At 43.0% G+C, this 21,968-nt stretch overlaps 1 protein-coding gene across 11 annotated transcripts in view; it reads right to left on the bottom strand.

Moving 5' to 3' along the window:
* The window catches only part of APBB2 (amyloid beta precursor protein binding family B member 2), a 360,089-nt gene that overhangs the window by 209,867 nt on the left and 128,254 nt on the right, over positions 1-21,968 (bottom strand). For 10 of the 11 annotated variants that reach the window (XM_057729829.1, XM_057729827.1, XM_057729824.1 and 7 more), the window contains one exon: positions 19,620-19,731. The exons of the other annotated variant lie outside the window; for it this stretch is intronic. The gene's annotated coding sequence lies outside the window, so the exon portion shown is untranslated. The remainder of the gene's footprint in view (positions 1-19,619; positions 19,732-21,968) is intronic. 11 annotated transcript variants of the gene reach the window in all.

Genomic DNA, 21,968 nt, shown 5'->3' on the forward strand with positions numbered 1-21,968 from the left:
GGTCTATAGAATCCTTAGTTTAATATTCTACTCCACTGCCTCTTCCAGGAAGAGGAAAGAAAGAGGGAGCTGGTGGAGCAGTGACTCCAAAGACCCCATTTACAGAGTTTACTGATCCCTCACCTACTGGTTTCAGGAGAAGGTGAGTGTCATAACCAAGCAACTAGGAAACGGCTTCTCTGCCGCCGCGTAACAGAAGCAACACAGAGCTTTCCTTCTGGTCTGCCTCTTCATTATCGCTGGAGCTCTCTATTTTTGCCTGAGAGATCCTTTCTCGTCTCTCATTTGGACTTTTCCTAATGCTTTTAACATCACTTCTCCAGTCCCTCTCCATGAAAACCAAACCCACTCTACCTTTCAAAAACTGTAGTTTAATCCCATTTCAATGCATTATGCACATGAATCAATCCTGATTTCACCACAGAGTGGCTTAGAAGAGATTTGGAAATTGTCTGAATAATAATAACTTCTCATACTTTTATCACATGAACTATTCACCAGGCATTGTTTTAAGACATATACATTAACCATTTCAATCCTTATAACCACCCTATGAGGAGGGAACTATTATTATCCCCATTTTATAGATGAGGTAACAGAAAACAAAATACTGAATAATTGCTCCAGGTCACATCTGCAGCAGGTGGTGATGCTATTTCTGTTTTCAACCTCTCTGAACTTCAGTTCTCTCATCTTGAAAATAAGAATAACAATAACGTGGTTACTAGGCAGCAATGAAATAAACACGCCTAAGGCGGCTGAACACAATACTTAGATTCCCCCATCTCCCTCGAGTATTTCTGGGATCATCCTAAGGTACAATCCAGAAATTTTTAACTGGATGAGAACAGGGAGATAACAGAAGTGGTCAGTATTCAGACAGGCTGTCCCATCTGTGCATCAAAACACCCCTTTGACGCAAATATCACCTCCCCCATTTTACCGATGAGAGACAAGAGAACCCGTGCACAGACATTTTGCTAGTGACTGGACCAGACTTTAAACCCACATATGCATTCTGTCTTTCCAAGGTTTATAGGCGCTTGAGGACAGGGATAGCCCAGTCTTCTAGTCCCTTCACGTTCCCCTTGTAGCCAGACCCAGAATACTGCATGCTGTATAAATTCACGCACCAATGCTTATGTGACTTGCCAGGGTTACCTTTCCTTGGGAAATCAAGATGGAAAACCAAAATCAAATACAACAATAGGTGCAATCACATTTACTGACCCTGCACAATTAGCAACTCCTCTGATTAGGGTGGGAAAAAAGAAGAATGGAGAGAGAAAGAATGATGGAGGGAAGGAGGGAAGAAGGAAGAGGGAGGGAGGAGAGGAAGAAAAGAAGAAAATGCCCCAGACTACAGAAATGGTGATGAAACATAAACCCAAATGTTAATTGCCACGTTATCTCATCCACTACAGGACCACCCCCTCCACCACCACCCCTCCCACCCCCTGCCGGCCACAAGGGTATCAGCTATCGATCTTGCAACAACTTCTGTCCCTTCTGGAGACTTCAGCTGGGACCTGCAGTTAGAGTCCTCACAGAAGACCTGCCCAGCCAGGACTGCCTTTCTCAGAAAGGCCACAGGAGGGACGAACACGGCTCTCAGCCCTGACCCGCAGGGCGAGCGGAGGCTGCCACCGGAACAGGGCGTTCCTCCCAACACCGGATGCCCACTCACAAAGGAACACCACCGACCTCCTCTATCTCCAGCCACTACCTAAGGCAGACAGGAAACGGAAAGCAAGGATCACTGCTGGGGAAGCTGAAACAAAGGTGACCCCCAGATGCAGAACCACACCCATCACCTCTCCTGCTCTCACACCCAATAGTCTTAAGCTGGGAAGAAGACAAGCAGCCTCAGAATTGTGAAGATCACAAAGTGTCTAAAAAATAACTGTTTAAACCCACTATAAGCCCAGCACCGGGCTAAGACAGGTGAGCTTGGAAGGGTCCATTAACTCAGAAATTTGTTGGGACACACTTACATGGATCTTTTCCCCAGATAGTTTTCCCAAGTGAAAAACCAGTGAGAAAAGAGGGCTCTGTAAAACTGCGTCACCACCTTCCCATCAAATCTCCTTCTCAACTTCCCTAATCCAGTTAGGTGGACATCCAAGCCATGTCTCAATTATCTCTGACTCTGTCCCGCCCTGGGCCCCACGTGCATTTGGGGACCTGGCACCACTGATCCATCTCAGAAGCTCCTGCCATCTGTAGTCTCCTCCCTTCATTTCCATGCCAAGCTTTTATTACTTGCCTGGAGGCCTTCAAGCACCTCCTGATCACCCTTCTGCCGTCACTTCAATCCTCCTGCACCCTCCTACAGATCCATCTTCCTAAGAGAATCCACACCTTTATCACCACCAGACCATTAAAAGTGGGACTCCAGGGTCCGACCTCAGTGTGAATTCTGTCTCCATTGCGTCCTATGAGTATCTCTTTGGGTTAAGTCATCTAACCTCTCTGTGCCTCAGTCTCCTCAATTGTAAAATGGAGATGAGAGTACCTCCATCAAAGGTTTGTGGGAATTAAATAGGCAAGTACACATGAAGCACTCAGAACAGTGGTGCAACACAGTCAGGGCTATGTAAGTGTTAGCTGCCAGCATCATCATTTTTATTTTAACAGCACCCCACTGACTACCAAATAAAATCCCCACTCCACTGATGGGCTCTCAAGGTCTTCCGTGCACTGGCCCGAACTGGCCTGAACTTGTCCCTAATCTCTGTGGACACAGGCGCTGCCTCTACCGCCTGACCCCAAAGGGGCACCAGACTGGGCTCTGCACTCTTTCCTGAACTGCCTGAAACTGGCCCACTCACACGCTCCTACCAGTGGCTCTGCCTGGGACACCCTGCCTCCTACCAGTGCCTGTCAAACCCTCTCCAGCACTCAAGAGTGAGCTCAAACGATGATCCACCCAAGGTCATCCATCTGCCATCTGAATTCCAGCACGCGGCACTGAAGATGTTAACAAGTCTAGAAGGTATCACGGTCCTGTCCCTACCTGCCCAAGAGCTACTTTCTGGTCCACCTTAAAGAAATAACCTTTGTCCTCTACAGGCTTCAGTTTCCTAGCTGTAAAATGAGGCAGTCAGAACAGATGGCTTATGAAGCCTTCTTCCGAAGGCCCTTGCATAATACAAACAATGTCTCCTTGTTCCATTAGGAAAATATTTCATTAAAGAAGAGGGTGCATAGGGTAACCACATGTATTTTTATTTTTTAAAATGAATGACTAATTGTTTTAGGTCTCAAGTTCTAAAGTGATGAAAAAAAGTGGGATTTTATTAGATGATGTCTAAAATTCCTTTCTTTTTATAATTTGATGACCCTATGACTTACAGTCCCTTTTTCCCCTAACAGCTTAGAATACAATTTCATTTTATACTTCATATTATCTCCATGATGCATATCACAGGGCCATTTCTACTTTCCCCATGGAAAACAATACATTCAGTGCTACACCCAAAGGTCAAGACAGTTAAAAAAAAAATTCCAATTATTTCCCTTACCCCTCAATTCAGCAATCGAAAATTCCAGGACAACTTTTTTTCCATAAAACTACAGATCCAGCCCCCAAATTTCTTGAAACTATCAGGGTGGAACTTAGCCATAAAAAAAGTTTGAAAAGAAGCAGAAAATTTAATAATACCATTACCCTGAAATCCAATAAAGCCTGCTGGAGCTTCACATTTTTAAGAAATCAGACTATTTATGCTATTACCCCTAGTCCTATTATAGTTTCCTATAAAGCCATAAATACACACAATGTGGTTCACCAGAACACTGACTAAGACTATCATAAAAAAGGCCATAAGGAAGATACTGGCCATGAAGTACGGCTCTGTGGTACTTGCTACAGCAGGTTCACGCAGATGAGTTCATTTATTTCAAAAATTGTATTTCTAAGGCCACAACTCATCACTTTCAACTGTGAACAACTTTTAATACAAGTTAGAACATCCTTTTCAGAAACTGTTTTCACACAGGCTAAAGGTCACACTGAATATCAAAGGACATTTATGAGGCTATCACAAGGCACAGGACAAAGCTTCTAATACTGCATCTTCATACTCGCTTCAGTTAGCATCGCGCTCTCCTGTAGGTATCACAAACCTAACAAACAGTGGTTTCAACAAACTGGAAGTAGTGGGAAGGCTCAGGGCTGCTAGTGCTGGTTTGATAGGAACAATGTCAGGGCAGATATCTCTGAGCTGCCCTTGGCTTCTGCTTTCTGCTTGTTACCTCGTAGTGACATAAGGGCTGCTGTGTACTCATACATCTTATCAGCATTCGAGGCAGAAAGCAGAGGAAAGCAACGAAGGGTACTGACAGGCTCATTCGTTCAGGTTTTAACAGGACAATAAATCTTTTCCAGACATCCCACCCCCATCCCAGTGGACTTATTCTCAGGTCCCAGCGACAAGGGACTAGGTCACATGGCCACGCTGGCTACAAGGAATACTCATTAGTCAGGGGTCAGGACTGGCATGTTAGCTTAGACCATCACAACATACTGTCTGAGGTTGATCACCACCCCACCCTGAATTAAATCCAGGTTCTAACAGCAAAAATGGGGCAGGATACGGGTACTGAGTGAGTGAGCGATGGCGTCTCCATTTCGAATCTCCATCTTAGAAATAAGAAAGTCATCCATTAGCGAAGGTAATTACAGTATTTCCAAAGTGTCTTCTGCTCCCCACACCAAAAGCATCTATTACATATAAAGTAACATTTTATAAATTCAAGGCCTATAAAAGCAAACAAACAAAACTTATTTCCTCTTTAGGTTCATATGCTCTGGTTTTTCTCTATTTATATAAACCGGTATAAACTGGCCGTCAAACGGCCAAAAGGTAGGTACCAAGGCTTGTCGCTGTGAATCCTGATCACAAGCCAAAGACTGAGAAGTTTTATCTGAGGTGAGGGTCCTCTTTCCTGAGGCAGAAAGGCCACATTCGCTGCGATTCAAGTTTCTAAAACACCAGATGGGGGAGAAACACCCTACATGCTCCTCCTCCACCTTGTCTCCCCTCGGCGCTCCGCCTCCTCCCTGCCCCCGCCTGCTCAAACAGGTGCATCTATCTAGCGCCCTGGATCTCCCAGGAGGCCATGCCACCCACCTGACCTAATGCTTAGTGGCTTCGCACTGCCCCTAGGAAACAACCTACACTCCTCACCAAGGCCCTCAAGGCGGATTTAGCGCCACCTCCTCCCCACCCTCATCTCCCGCCAAGCCCCACCCCGTGCGTTATGCTGGGGCCACCCAGGCCGCCTTTCCATCCCTTGAACTGTCCCTATTCCACAGCCTGGAATGGGCCTTCCTCACCTTCGCGTGACCGGGCTCCTCCCAACCTTCAGATCACAGATCCAATGTCACTTCTTCAGGAACACGTTCCCCGTGTCACATGGGCCCTGCTCAGTAATTCTCCATCACCCTACTGACTCCTCCACAGCACGTACCACAATCCATAATCACCTTCCCTGTTGGGGAAGCTCTCCCGTGGTCTGTCTCCATCACTACAATGAATGGAAGTTCCAAGGGAGCAGCAACCTTACCTACCTTATTTAAAGCTCTATCCCCAGAGCCCAGCACACAGAAAGGGCTCCAGACTATCAGTTCTGTCCCCCTGCTTCCAGGACGGGCTCGATGTAGCTGACCTCTAATTCCCGTCTATATCACTAACACCTCAGTGTGGCCACCAAACAGACACTGCATCCCCAGGACCTGACCCCCTGCAATCCTGACCTCGGAATCTCCTCTCTCCATTACAACGTCCCTTGCCTGCAACCCCTTCCGACTCCTTTCACACTGACTGAAGCAGGCAGCACAGTGGTTAAGAGCACACACCCTGGAGCCTGACAGCTTGGGTTCAAATCCAACCACACCACCTACTATCCAGTCTTAAATAAGCTACTTGTCTCCTCTGTGGCTCGGTATCCTCAACTGCAATTGACGGATACTAGTAGTATCTACATCAGAGAGTTGTTGGGAACAACATGTGGCTGTGTAAGTGTCCGTCACTAATAATAATATAAATAGGCATTATTACCAACACGCTTTGTTCTCACCAGGCTATGCACTCCCTTGGAGTGACCCCACTTCATGAAGCCCCTCCATGGCATCCCATTTCACATGCCCTTCAAATACCACCAAGGGCACCTGCAGTCTCACAGCGGCTCTGCCACTACAGGGTCAGAATCATACCTAACACCAGACCTTTGTGTCCTAAATTTGTTTCTTAGTTCCTGAACTTCACTGATCACACATATCTTTACCTTCTTCCCCTCTAAACTGCTACAGCACATAATTTGAGTCTAACTGATGCAGTTACTACCTTTGGTCATGTCTACATATGAAAACATAAACTCTCTGAGGATAATATGTAACTCTTCTCAATCCTCCAGAGAAGCCAGCACAGGACTCGAGTACAGTCAGTGCAGCATCAGTCCATCCACTGTCTGGCTCGGATCACCCCCACTCCAGCCTTAACTCCACTCTCTCTCTCAACCAGAAAAAAAGGAGGCCTCTTTTAAGCTTTGTTCAAATTGGACCCTCCAGTGTGAGGAACAGTGATTTTGGAAACAAAAAGCTTCTATCTCCTGATGTTCAGGAAATCCTCTTTACCCCTAACCAAGCCCCAGTCACAAGGATAAGATGATAGCAGGTATGCGTGATTTAGCCAAGTCATGGTGGATTTATTGGTATCAGTTCCAAATAAATATGTAACTTAAGCTCTTCAAGGAATGTTCTTGTACCCTAGGAGATGGGGATCAACTTTTCCCATAATTGGACACTCCCAAGAAATAATTCAAAGGAGAAATCAAGTGTAATCCCATGGATTTAAGTATTTTCCATAAAACTAAAAGATAGAGAATGACTGAAAAAGTCTAGATACAGCTTTAATTAAATATTCTCAACAGAATATTCAATAATACATGCTTGCCATTTTCTATGCTGTCTGTCTGTCTGTCTCTTCTATCTATCTATCTAATCTAATCTATCTGCCTATCTATGCATCCATCCATACATACACACACACACACACACTCACAAGAGGAAGGTCTAGAAGGTACCGATGCCAACAACAAACTGACCTATCTCGTGACTCTGAAATATACCAGATTATTCCTTTCAGAATTCTATGGGTTTCATTTTGCAATGGTTTTTATAGCCTTCATTCAGGTCATTCAAGTTCACTTCCCCCAAGAACAATTTCAAGTTGGCATGAATGAGCAAGTGTCCAGGAAACCTGGAAAAATAACTCTATTTGCTTTGGTTTCAAAATTACCCCATAAAGTTGCCTATTTCTCTTCTTTCCTTTCCAGAGACCGCTCTCAGAAGATGGGTCTTCAGCCCCCAGTCTGGCTGGGGCATTTTCCCCCAGTTACTCCATTAGCAGGAAGTGTTGTGGCCACCTCCCTAAGGACCATACATCCTTCTCATCTCTCTCTGAGTCAAAGCCTGTCCAGGTATCCAGAAGGTTAATCCATCCCCACCATCCAAATCCTCTTCACATGGGGTGTGGGGGAAAGGCTGCTCAGAACCCCCTACAGTTATCCCAGAAATGCTGGGCATGTGGTCTGCAGATACTCACCACACTCTACAAACAGGTTCCCTTGAAGCAAGAAAGCAAGTCTATGGAAAGAGAAAAGGGAGGCACACTTAGCTCCCTCCAACGACTATTCTGTCATGTTTTCCAGAGTCTCATTCTGCAACCAACACAGACAGGCTTCCTTCCAGGATGTTGATTCCTAGTGCTAAAGACTTGACATAGGGCTTCTTAGTGCTCTTCTCTCTTTCTGTTCCTACAGGGGAAAGCATTAGGTCCAGAGCATCTTTGTGAAGAGGAGACTTCTTTTAATTATAACAAAACAAGATTTCAAATCTCTAGCTCAGAAAGAGCATATTATAAAGTTTTTTTTTTTAAAAGAAGGCAAAAATTTACAAAGAAGGGATTTTAATTTGGACAACTGAACTTTAATTTCTGTCTCCAGAGAAAAATATATATAGATATATATCTATATATAGAGAAAGATAAAGATATATATAGTAACCTTTCTTTATTACTCTTAATATCAAGATAGAACCTTATTTACTAAGACATGAAATAACCTCCATATTTGTAAATTCCAAAAAAATACTGCTACTAGACACCCCTCAGGGAACCAATTTCACAACTTGGGTTCACGTGCCATGTTAAAATCTGGAACCTAACCTACTGATTCCGAGAAGTGCATAGAAAGTGGTGTTCCACGAGGGATGAGGTGGCCACTGATGAGCCTGCACTTCACTACACCACACAGCGGTGGTGACTCAGGCACAAGGCAACTCAGTAAAAGGATCTGCAGAACAGCCATCCACTGAATTAATATTTACTTACCACTTATTTACGTTTAAAGTTCTGAGGAAATCAGGGATTCCAATCTGGTGATTCAAAAGTCTTAAAGATCCTTTAATCAAGGCTGCAGTGACAAAGCTTCTAGTCAATATGGTGAGCAAAGATGACAAAGAAAGACTGCCTGTTTCAAACACATGGCAAAATTGAATAAGATATAACTTTTTAAATACAAAGAAAAAAAGTCAAAATCATGAAAAACAAATCCCTGGGCCAGAACTGAAGATGGAACTGAGAGTCAGAGGAGAAAGTTGAAGCTGTGAAGACGTAACGGCTATTAGAACGTGATACAGCCTTAATGTCTAGGGGCTAAGACGCTGATGACCCACAGGAAGGAAAGGGGCATACAGACAACGGGGCCCATGAAACTGGCTGGCTAGAGCTGAGCTATTGGCTTAACAGGGCAGTCATAAAGGGGGGGCCCTCAGGAGAAAACATTCATGCCCCTACTCCCGTGCAAGGAAGCTTTTATTTGGGGATGGGGTAGAAAGAAAGAAATAAAAATAAACTTTTCAAACCTCACCAACATGAACTCAACATTCCAAGACTGCTCCCACGTGGAAGTATGGTATCCACATACATAACCTGCACGTAGTATCAGGGCCCCAGGCCAAGAAAACAATACAAAAAATGGTCCAGAAGCAATGACACCCATGGGCACTGACTGAGGCAAATGAGAAACTCTCCTGGGTTCCCACAGTCCCAGTCCCAAGAATCTCCCATGTTAAACCACCTCCATGGAAGAGAAGCTCACAGTCACAGTTTAAGACCAGACAGGAAGAAAACCCACCCTAACAAACAACCAATGCAAATGGCAAAATCTGTACCCCAAGAACTAAAAACAGTAGAACAGCGTGAGGCTTTAAAAACATATTTAAACAACTGAAAAAAGTAAAAATGGGTTAATATGGAAGGATAGCAGGTGAATTTGAAAAAAATCTAATAAAAAATCCAAACGTGAGGAAAGGAAAAATTAAAAAAAAAACAAACAAGCAAAAAACAAAACAACCCCCCCCCCCAAGATCTCCTTCTCTCTCCAGATAGACAGATAGATACATAGATACACATATAGATACACAGATAGATCTATGGAAAGAGAGATACACAAGTCAATTCTGTTTCCATGGCACTAGCAACAATCTGAAAATGAAATTTATACAAAAGTCCATTTTTAATAGCATCAAAAAGAATAAAATAGGAATAAATTTAACAAAGAAGTGCAAGACTTGTACACTGAAAACTACAAAACATTATTAAAAGAAATTAATGGAGACAAATAAATGGAAAGCTATCCATGGACACAGATTTGGAAGTATTATTAACATGGCACTACTTTCCAAAACAACCTAAAGATTAAACACAATCCCCATCAAAACCCATCTGGTTTCTCTTTAGAAAATAAAAAGCTTATCCTAAAAAGGGAAAGAATAGGTACTATTTCAGCAAACAGTATCGGTACAACTGGATATGCAACATGCAAGAGAAGGAAGTTGGACCATATACAAATATTAACTCAAATGAATCAAACACCTAAAGGTAAGCACTGAAACTATAAAATTCTTAGAAAAAAAATAGGAGTAAATCTTTAACACCTTGGATTAGATATGACATCAAAAGTACAAGTGACCACCCCCGCCAAAATCAGATAAATTGGAGTTCATCAGAGTATAAAACTTTTCTGCTTTGAAGGACATTATCAAGAAAGTAAAAACACAACCCATAGAATGGAAGGAAAATTGTATAAATCTGACAAGGATCTAGTATTCAGAATATATAATTCTTACAATTAAAAAAAAAGGGTAAATAACTCAACTTACAAATGAATAAAGGATTTGAAAAGATGTTCAACGTCATTAGTCATTAGGTAACTGCAAATCAAACCCAGAGTGAGATACCACCACACATCCACCAGGATAGCTATAATCGAAAAGACTGACAATAGAAAGTTTGGCAAGGATGTCAAGAAACTGGAACCCTCCTATAGTACTGGTGGGATTGTAAAAGGATTCAGCTACATTTACTTTAAATCATCTCTAGATTACTTATAATACCCAATACAATGTAAATGCTATGTAAATAGTTGCCACCACATGACAAATTCAAGTTCTGCTTTTGGAACTTTCTGGAATTTTTTTCCCAAATATTTTCTCTCAGTGGTTGGTTGAATCGTGGATGCGGAACCTGCAGATACAGAGGGCCAACCATATATTATGTGATTCCAGTCATATGAAATGTCCAGAATAGGCAAATCCATAGAGACAGAAAGTAGATTCCTGGTTTCCTGGAAAGAAGGGGAGCCATGTGGAGTGACAGGTAGTGATGGATACAGGGTTTCGTTCCAGGGTGATAAAAACGTCCTGGAATTAGGCAGTGGTGATGGTAGTACAACTTTATGAATACACTAAATGCTACTGAATTTTACACTTTAAAGGGGTGAGTTTTATAGTATGTGAGTTATGTATCATTGGTGGGGGGGCGGGGGGGCAGCGGCAGTGGGGCAAAAACCCTCAACGTGCAAGTTTAGGAACAGATTAGAAACAACCAAAGACGGACTTCATGAATTGGAAGATGGCTCAGCTAACAAGTAGGGTTTGTTTTAACAGGAGTTGGAGATGTGTCAACAAAACAGGGTCTTAGAATTTGGAGCTTCTTTATATTCTCCTCCGTACTATACCTTGCCTCCTAGTCCTATCAGGTAATGAGCAATCTTCCTCTTTCACTTAGAGTACCTGGCACAGCAATTCAGACATAGAACGTCTGTTTGTTTGTTTGTTTGTTTGTTTGTTTTGGGAGGAAACTAATATTTCTCTAGGTAAATGCAATAACTCCGTGTGTGTGTGTGTGTGTGTGTGTGTGTGTGTAGGTTCCTATAAGAGCAAACAGTTGGCAGTAAACAGAAAAGGAAAAAGTTCAGGATGGAAAAAGAGAAAGGAGGTGTGGTAGGCTGAACAATGTCATCCCCTCCCCTCAAAAGATATCTCCATCCTAATCCCTGGAAACTTATACGGGCAAAAAACAGCAGCTATGATTAGGTTAAAGTCTTGAGATGGGGAGAGATGCTGCATGTTCTGGGTGGACCCCAAATGTAATCACGATTTGTCTTCGTAAGAGGAAGCAGAGGGAGATTTGACTGAAGAAGAGGAGAAGGCAATGTGAGCAGAGGTGAGAGTGATTCACTTTGAAGACGGAAAAAGGAGCCACACACCAAGGAATACAGGCAGTCACTAAAAACCGAAAAAGTAAGGAATGCAGATTCTCCCCTAGAGCCTTCAAGAGCAACCAGCCCTGCCAACCTGACAGCCCAGTAAGACTCCTTTCAGACATGTGGCTTCCAAACTAGTTAAGAGAGTAAATTTGTGTTAAGTCACCAAGTGTGCAGTAATTTGTCATAGCAGCAACAGGAAACTAATACAAAAGGTAAGTAGAACAGGAATAATTCTACCTTGACAAAAACAAAGGAAACTGACACCAAAACATACCAGGGCATTAGAATGACTTCCCAGTCTGGCATGAGAACTGCCTCCCAGTTTGCAGAGGAGAACACTAAGGAGATCTGGATGAAAGAGTTGATGAAGTCAGGTGGGTGCAAACAATAGAGATTGTCATGTTCAGAAAGAGGCTACCCTGAACACAACTAAAGCAGTAGAACCATATGTGTTAGAAAGCAGGATCTGGAAAAACTTGTAATGTGCAAGGAATCCCCTTTGTTCATTCATTATATATAAAACTTATGTAGGTATTGAGCATTTACTATATGTCAGGTCCTGTAGTTAGTGACATTCATAATGGTTCTCAGGACTTTTCCTATCAGAAGCATTTACACAATTATACCAGGAAACAGGTGCTAACACACCTGTCTAAACTGTCGAGCTAAACCAGACACTATCATGTAAAAGCACTTGTGTTTTTGTCACTGCAGTTGTGTAGTAAAGTCAATTATCTTTATTTACTCGGCTCTGATCCCTCATTTCAATGCTCTTTTGCTTGGCCTATTTGTAGATATTTTAAGCACTTAAGATCCAAGGTCAAACACTCCTTCACTATGCATTCATTTTTTGCGTTCTATGTCTTGAATATATATTGCTCTGCTTTTGGCTTGGTTCTCCCTAGAGCCAAGGCTCAGTTGCAATTCTTTCTCTGGAAAGCAAATATTATAGGATTTTTGAACTAGAGGTTGCCTAAACATCACCCAGTCCAACTCCTCCATCTACAGATGTCAGAAGTGAGACTCAGTTGGTTCTAATGACTTGTCTGTGCCTTTGGTCCAGGAATGGCAGGGCCAGGGCTTGAACCCAGGCCTTCCATCTGTGGGACTCTCCCACAGGCTGCCCACTTTTAAATCCAGAGTTCTAAGTCTAAGGGCTTCGTTTCATATTTTAATTAAATCCCCAAATTGTTATCATATGAAAAACCTAGCAACCTTATTATCTTTTTAAAGAATCAGACTTTCAGTTTATAACCAATGCAAACTACATGTAATGAAAACAAGTCACATTATCAACACAAGTCCAATGGACTTTTTTTTACATTTGCATCACACATATTTAAAGTGGCTGATTTTTGGCTACTGAACAGATAAACCTTTTTTTTAAGTTTAAATAAATTGAATTCAAAATTTTTCAATTTAAGGCTCAATATTGAGAAAAAGGAAATGCAAACTACAACAATGAAGGCAGCAGAATTCACTTATCATATTGGAAAGTGTTTTTTTCTCTCTCTCTCTGTTTCCAGAGTAGGAAGAAATGCGTAGTCTTCACACAAGAATGATGGAAGCAGATAAAACTTCTCTAGAGAGCAGTCTGGACATGTGTATCAAATGTCTTTAAAATGGCAAACAACCCTTCAACCTAGAAATTTCACTTCCAAACTTTTCTTAAGGACAAAAAAAAAAAAATTATGAGCGATGATTAATCTAGAAGGAAGCAACAGATTGGAAATAACCTAAATGTTCAACAGTGGGCGATTGTTAATTATGATATACCCATGCAATGTAATAAAGTATAAGTTCAGTAAAAAACCACATACTAAAAGAATATTTAATATCAGAAATTTCCACGATGAATTAAGCAACAAAAAGGAGGTCATAAAACAAGAAGATGACAGTAATGCTAACATGAAAGTACAGATGCTTATACAGACACACACACAAAGATTATAGACATGCAAAATGTTAAAATGGGGGTTTTTTTCCCTTGTGCTTTTTGGTATTTACATATTTTCTAAAATAAATGGATTTTTTTTTTCTTGGACAGAAGAAAAATCTAATCAGTGCATTTTAAAAGTCTTGTTCCCTTTAACCTTTCCCAACTTCTACATCCACTTTTCATGGAATCACAACAACCAAGAGGCTCCTTTGCTGTGATCACCTGTGGTGATCTGGATAACCCTGCAGGCCTTCCTCCCACACCAGGAAAACCAATGAAACCCAGAGCAGAAAGCCCCTCTCCTGGGATGCCACATCATATCCTGCCTGTTCCGGGCAGTGGGACCCACACTCAGCTGTACATGATATTGGGCACTGCTCTCAGGTTCCTGGTCTTAACTCAAATTCCCAATGTTGGGAATTCCCTGGCGGTCCAGTGGCTAAGACTCTGCTCTTCCACCGCAGGGGGCGAGGGTTCCATCCCTGGTCAGGAAACCATGATCCCGATCCCTCCCGCATGCAGCTCAGAGAGACCAAAACAAACAAACAAACAAAAAATTCCCAATGTTTCCTCAAACCCCAACTGACTTCAGAACCCTCCCCCCACCCCCTGAAAACTCCAAGTCTGCCCAAGCTTGCCCTCCAGTACTTTGCAACCTCTAGGCCAGTGCTTTTCAAACTGAGAGTTGAGATCTATTAATGGCTGGAGAAAATCAATTCAATGGGTGCTGGCCAATGTTTTTTTAACCACAATGAAAGTCCCTCCTATGGAGGGGAATCAGGTTCCCTGAATTCACCTGCTTTTACCACCTCCCTCTGGAACATCACATGAATAAGTCCACTACAGGCTGCAGCTACTTTTGAGTTGCTACTGGTCTAGAAAGGTATTTATGACACTTTGTTGAATAAACACAAGGTATAACATTATCCTATTTCTGTAAATAAACAGAATAAATATATTAAGAGAGAATATTGGAAGTATAGAAAAGCATTCAACGAAATGTTGAACACAGTTCTCTTGGTATATAAGGGTTGTGAGAACTTATTTTCTCTTTTCGTCATTTTAAAAATTTTCTAATGCTCAACATCACTAATTATTAGAGAAATGCAAATCAAAACTACAATGAGGTATCACCTCACATCAGTCAGAATGGCCATCATCAATAAGTCTACAAACAAATGCTGGAGAGGGTATGGAGAAAAGGGAACCCTCCTACACTGTTGGTGGGAATGTAAATTGGTGCAGCCACTATGGAGGTTCCTTAAAAAACTAAAAATAGAGTTAACATATAATCCAGCAATCCCACTCCTGGGTATAGACCCAGAGAAAACTATAATTCTAAAAGATACATGCACCCCAATGTTCACTGAAGCACTGTTTACAATAGCCAAGACATAGAAGCAATCTAAATGTCCATCAACAGAAGAATGGATAAAGAAGATATAGTAGATATATACAGTGGAGTACTACTCAGCCATAAAGAAGAATAAAATAATGCCATTTGCAGCAACGTGGATGGACCTCCAGATTATCATACTAAGTGAAGTAAGTCAAACAAAGGCAAATATATATCACTTATAAGTGGAATCTAAAAAAAACGGTACAAAACAGAAACAGATTCACAGACTTAGAAAACAAACTTATGCTTACCAAGGGGGAAAGGCTGGGGGGTGGGGGGGATAATTCGGAGTTTGGGATTAACATACACACACTAGTATATCTAAAATAGATAATCAACAAGGACCTACTATATAGCACAGGGAACTCTATTCAATAATCTGTAATAACCTCAACGGGAAAAGAATCTGAAAAAGAATGCATATATGTATATGTATAACTGATCCACTTTGCTGTATACCTGAATCTAATACAACATTGTAGATCCACTATACTCCAATATAATAAAAATTAAATTTAAAAAATTTCTATATTAAACAAATATTACTTGCATGATTTTTAAAGCATTGTTACTATTTCTGTATTAATTATTATTACTCTTTCTATATGAAGTGCTCTCCTAGGACCTTCACATTACCTCTAATTACTGGGTTCAAATAATGAATAAAAGAGGAGATATGAGACAGAGGTCAGCATCGTTTGATGCTGAATCTCTTAGGCCTCTAAGACGATATTACTAAAAGCCGTGGTGTGGAGAACAGGTGAGTAGACAGCATCTAAATAAGTGATCACCCAAGTGATGAGCAGGTCACTAGAAAGCCTGGTCGGAGGAAAGAACACAGACAGAAGGCAGATAAACCTAGGCTCAAACTGCAACTCTGCTCTGACAAGTCACTTTGTTGTTTCAAGCCTCAGTCTTCTCATCTGTGAAATGGGGATGATAAGATGAACCTCTCGAAGTATATCCCATTTGAAGTGAAGAATTTCTAGTAAATTCAGGACACAGCAAGTGGCATGGAGTAGACCACAAACAAAGCCAATGTCTTTCATCACTGAGAACAGGGGAAGTCAAGGAGGGAAGGCCAAAAGAAATAATCTTATGTGCCTGTTACTGTTTAAACTTTTTAAATGGCAATTTCTTAAGAAAGGGAGGAAATGCCCACCCTGTGAGTGGGAGGGAAGGAAAGGCAGGAGAACCAAGGGCGGGCAAGCAGCACAGGGCCCAGCACACAGACACCCCCTTGGCCTTGGCCTTGGTCTGCACAGGCTCCATCAAGTGCTCTGAAAATGTTTTACAGGGGCTTCCTGAGGACAGTTATTACCCAGTCTCACCCCTTAGCCCAAAGTGATTCCACAAATATCTGAGCTCCTACCATTGATGAAGCACTGCCCTCACACACAGAGGAGTGGAGGGAAATGAAACGGAGCTTAGTGTCAAAGGTCTGACAAAGTATACACACACGCCAAGACAGAATGAGTAATTTGGGACACAAGCTTCACGAGGGAGATGTAAGAGCTACAGGAATGCGTGCCTCCTGCTGGGAAGCAAGGGATGCTCCCTGGGAAAGAGGGCAACTCTGCTGTACCCAAAAGCCAGCACAGGGTTTTAGCAGGTTCTCCACAGAGGGATCCAGAGAGGGCACAGCACAAACAATGAGGGACCCAAAGGCAGAGGGTGTGTCTCAGCAGAAGCAGCCCACTTGGACCAGCTCAGGACACCTACTGAGGAGTAAGGCTACCAGCACCAACCATCACACCAGCAACCAATCAGTAGTCATGCGTATTGTAAGGAGCAGTGAAAGAAAACGTGGAGGACTCCAAGGTCAAGGTGACCTTCTGGACTAGCGGCGACGCACTGAGCACTCTCAACAGGGAAGTGACGTGATCAGAGCTGTGCTTCTGTGAGATTAATGTGGCCACGAGGCAGGAGTCAAATGTGCAGGGAGAGAGACTTCAGGCCAGAGGTCGGGAGACTATTGCAAGGGTCCAGACCCTGATGGCCAGGTTTAGAGCAGGGACTGCAGCCACGCAAGGAAACTACAAGATGTAAATAAAAACAAATAAGGATGCAGACTTACCAGTTACTTCCCAGATAATGTAACTCTAGTCTTAACACAAGCACAAACGTCGGGATGAAAAGTGGGGAAAGGTCAGCTCCAGCTACTGACTTCTTACTTTGGTGCTCAACGGATGCCACTCCACATGCCACCAAAGAAGAGCATCCTGTCCTGAAAAAAGCCTTGACAGGCAGAACAATGGTCCCAAAACAGAAAAAAGAAAAGAAAATCCAGAACTCCCATTTGCCACGCCGAGCCTCAGAAACAATTCAGAGCAGGATGTACTTCCAACCCTTGACTAAGGATTCTGACCACACGTAATGACAAAATTATAAACTCCAGAGAATGTCTTTCCCCTGAAACAGTTTCCCATCTCCAGGGAACTATACAGGTCTAAACTTCCTGTTCAGACCTAGGCCTGGCCGGGAGGCCCCAAGGCATCTTAGATTTCTTGCCTTAGGTGATAGGAGACAGAGCAGCTGAGGTGAATGTTTCCTGCCACCAAGAGTAGCCACTAAAGGATGTCAGCTGGAGATTTCAACAAGCAAGTCTTATTTCACAATCAAGAAAGGGGACGTACAAAGGGGAGGGCGAGAGAATGGAAAACAAAACACATAAAATAATGATGGTTTTAATGCTCTGGACTAGGGGTCCACAATACTGGAAAGAAAGATGGAAAGCACAGAAGGGTGGGAACCTCGCTCTAGGCCCAGGGAAGGATGTTTCAAGGAATGCATTACGCAGACACGCTGCAGGCCAAGGGACCAGCACGCAAGCCCACTGGACGAGGCAGCCACGCACCCTCCTTCCTGCCAGAAAAAGACCCAAGGGACATGCCCAGCAGAGACCCTGGAGCAGTGACCACCGCCACCTCTATTCTGGGGATGGCTAGCTCATTCCTAGCACCCAGGAAGGTGAGATAAGAGACGGTTTTCTCCTAGAGAGTCTTAGTAAGAATTAAGTCGAACGAAAAAGAAGCGCTTCCTCTCAACTGCTTGACAGCCCTTTAGAAGGCTCTGGAGAGGAGAGGTATGATGGTGGTAAAAAATAAGCAGGACCACACTTGCGAATTTTCTAAGGAAGTTTACTAATTCTACTCCAAGAACCCAAACTTCAAAATTTTAACCATTTTAAAGGAAGACCTTCCTCAAAATATATTAGACTGAACCATCATCAATCAGTTTATTTTTGCAGGTCAAAAACAGTCGAATATTAACAATTTTATGTGGTTCCATCATAGTACCTGCCTTCCAACTTTTTCTACAGCAGAGATAGGCAAACTTTTTCTTAACAGGCCAGATTGTAGATATATTAGGCTCTGAGGGCCAAGAGGCAGAACAGAGATCATGTAGGTAACCACTCAAAACTATGACAACCACTGTTAGCCCCTACAAAAACAGGCATGGGCTAGATCCGGCCCATGGGCCACCCTTTGCCAATCTCTGTTTTACAGTATCACAAGGGTGAACGTTTCCTGATACTGTTCACTATGAAAACTGCGCATCTGAGATCAGTACAGTGATGCCCTCGGAGGACACAGAAGTGCATGAGTACAAGTGCCTGACCCCACCCCAGCCGGCTCTGACGCTGGTGGGTCTGACTCCCACCCTGCTGTCAGCTCTCCCTTCCACTGCTGCCTCTAACCAGCTGGCTTATTTCAGAAACAACTGCCTGGGGGAGGGGTTGAGGGTGGTGCTAACGTTTCTATGAAGGGGAAGAAAAGGAAACGTTCAAGGAAATGGGGCTTAAAGGCGACTGAATAACCATAACTACAGAAAGGACAGGGGAGCAAAGGCACTCTGGGGAATTCCCCCAAACACATCCCCGACTTGAATGAAAAGTTCCAGAGGTTCAGAGGGCATCAACACAAACAAGTAAATACCTGAACAGCTGGCCAGGGCTGAAAAACTAAAGGTGGCAAAACATAAGTTTGAGACAGACTATCCTTCATAGAAATGAGAGATCATGAAATGGGCATAATCATTTTTCTCCTAGGTTGATCAGGGTAGAGCCAAATAGGAAAAGGCTGCATTGGTAGCCACTCCCAAAAGACTAGTATAGGGAAAACTTAACTGTTGTGAGAAATAGGAAGTCATCACTGAGGGAATCGACAGCTTCCTCCTACGGAGAATGTTAAGGATTCAGAGTCGGGGACTCTCGCCAACATATATTCAACAATGACACACCCTGAGGACCTCTTCTGGGTCCGTGCATTTTTCTACTTCAAAAGAATTTTTTAAATCACTGCGAAATGTTTCTAATTTATGGCATTGCTATTGTTTCAAATGTTATATATTGTGATGAAAGAGGAAAGCTTAAACAATGACAACAAAAAACCCTATGTGTGAATGGATGCACTGACACAGAAAAGGGAGATTGGCGGATATGCACTTCCGGACTGTCTTATAGGGCCACTAGACTATAAAAATCCTAACTTAGATAACATTTCTCATCATTCAATATTAAAAACTTACCCTAGAGCGATCCATTCACCTGCATTTCTAAACACTCTCATGTGTATCTCATAAACCTTAAGCAGTTCAGTAGCCTGCAATACTCTACACTGAGAATTAAAGGGAAAAAGAAGAGAGAGACAAATCCATACATACATGAGCTGCCTGGATGACAGTGAGCCTCTGGGTACTGTCTGCCCATAGCATCAGCACATTATCAGGGGCCCCGGCAGTCTCCAAGTACTCAGGAAAGACTGAGATGTTTAAGCTGTGGAGGGGGAGAGATTAAAAAAAAAAAAAGTAGAGATAAAAAAACAGATTTAGGATAATGATTGCATTTTTTTTCATTAAAATGCTAATGATGACCACAAACGTCCAGATAACCAGGTTTATGAATTATTCACAGTCACATCGGAGATGAAGTCTCCCCGTCACTGCCGGCAGGCCCAGGGCACGCTGAAGATTAGCATGCGGCCCCTGTACTAAGCGTGACAGAAGCGCAGGCCACGGCAAGTCCATCCATCAGGGCTGGCCCTCACTGGCCCTCTGTATTTACTTATTTGGCTGTGCCACGTGGCATGTGGGATCTTAGCTCCCGGACCAGGGATCAAACCCGCACTCCCTGCATTAGAAGTGCAGTCTTAACCACTGGACCATCACTGGCCCTCTTTAGAAGACCAGACAACCCCACCCACACTCATGTTTTTTCATCTCACTCTTCCTTAATGTCAAGGAATAGCGCTAGCCTGGTTCTTTGTTGTGACATCTAAACTAGCATCCTGTAAAAACTCTAAAAGTTTGAAAGGAAAAACAAAATCTTCTATGTTGGGTAGCAAAGACATCAAATTAATTTTTTTTAACTTTTCATTGAAGTAGAACATAAATATAGAAAAAGACACACAGCACATGTGGACAGCTCAATGAATTTTCCTAAACTGAACATACCAGATCAAAACCCAGAAACCCCCTTCAAGTCCCCTCCGAAAGGTACTACTGTGCATAGATTACTTTTGCCCTTTTTTGGAGAAAGTAAATTGATTTACTGTCCTTATCAATTTTTCATTTAAAAAACATACGTTGAACGCCTCCTATATGTGAAGCACTATGCTAGGCAGGGGAGCTACAAAGAAGAATAAGACCCTGTCTCTGTCTTTAAGGAAAGCAAAGTCTAGGGCTTCCCTGGTGGCGCAGTGGTTAAGAATCCACCTGCCAATGCAGGGAACACGGGTTCAATCCCTGGGCTGGGAAGATCCCACATGCCGCAGAGCAGCTAAGCCCATGAGCCACAACTACTGAGCCTGCGTGCCACAACTACTGAAGCACGTGCGCCTAGAGCCCGTGCTCCACAACAAGAGAAGTCACCACAATGAGAAGCCCACGCACCGCAACAAAGAATAGCCCCCGCTCACCACAACTAGAGAAAGCCCGTGGGCACCAATGAAGACCCAACTGAGACAATAAATAATTTTTTTTTTAAAGGAAAGCTAAGTCTAGTGGGACCAAGAAACACACACAACTGACCCCAAAGGGCAGTGGGGTGAGCACAATGACTGAGACTCATGGCAAGCAGCCCAGAAATGGAGGAGTCAGGGAAGGCTTCCAAGTACGAGGGATGCCTGGCATGTCCTCAGGCTGGGCAGGACTTAGACAGGCTGGGACCCGGAGACAAGATAACGGAAAAGGCCGGAGTAGGAAACTGCATGGTGTATTAAGTGTTGCTGGACTCCCTAGAGCGACGCCAGGAAAGAAGCTGAAGCCAGACTTGTATACATATTCAAGAACTTTAAACTGATTGCAGACAAGTCACTGATCGACCATTTCTGGGTTTCAGATGCATTACTCTCTCTGGATGGATTCAAAGAGGGCAGAGTAGAGGCAGGGAGACCAATTAGGTTGCTAGGCAGGAGAAGAAGGGTGAAGATTAGGGCAGTGGAGGTAGGTGGGGAAGGGAAAAGGAGGGAAGAATTAGTACTTGGGAAACATCCAGACACTAAAAGCAGAACGACATGGTACCTGACTACATGTGGGTGGATGGCGGTGACAACTGAGGTAGAGAATACTAGTGAATGAACAAGTTTAATAAGGAAGACAATGGGTTTAGTTTGGTGCATTAGAAATTGAGATGTAAGAAGATTCGAGTGAGGACACCCAGATATTCTTGAATGTGAAGCTTGGGGAGGAAACCTGAGCAAAACGTAAAGGCATAGAAGTGGTCATTACACAGAAAGCATCAGAAATTAGATTAGTGGGTGATATCACTTAAAGGAACACAGGTAGAGAGAGAAGACTGGAGGATTAGTGCCAAAAGCAGAACCCTAGAGACAATGATAGAATGGGCAGAGGAAAAAGATCTGAAAAGGACCAAGGAAGAAAGGCAGAGAGGTACCATGGAATACAATGAGATGAATAAGGATAAGAAACGAAAAATACAGCTTTGGATTTGACACTTAAGTGGTCACTGGCCACCTTGACTGAAGGTGGTTTCCCTCAAGTGGTGCAGGCAGA

The sequence above is a fragment of the Hippopotamus amphibius genome, chromosome 3, assembly GCF_030028045.1.
Source record: "Hippopotamus amphibius kiboko isolate mHipAmp2 chromosome 3, mHipAmp2.hap2, whole genome shotgun sequence".
Taxonomy (NCBI): Eukaryota; Metazoa; Chordata; class Mammalia; order Artiodactyla; family Hippopotamidae; genus Hippopotamus; species Hippopotamus amphibius.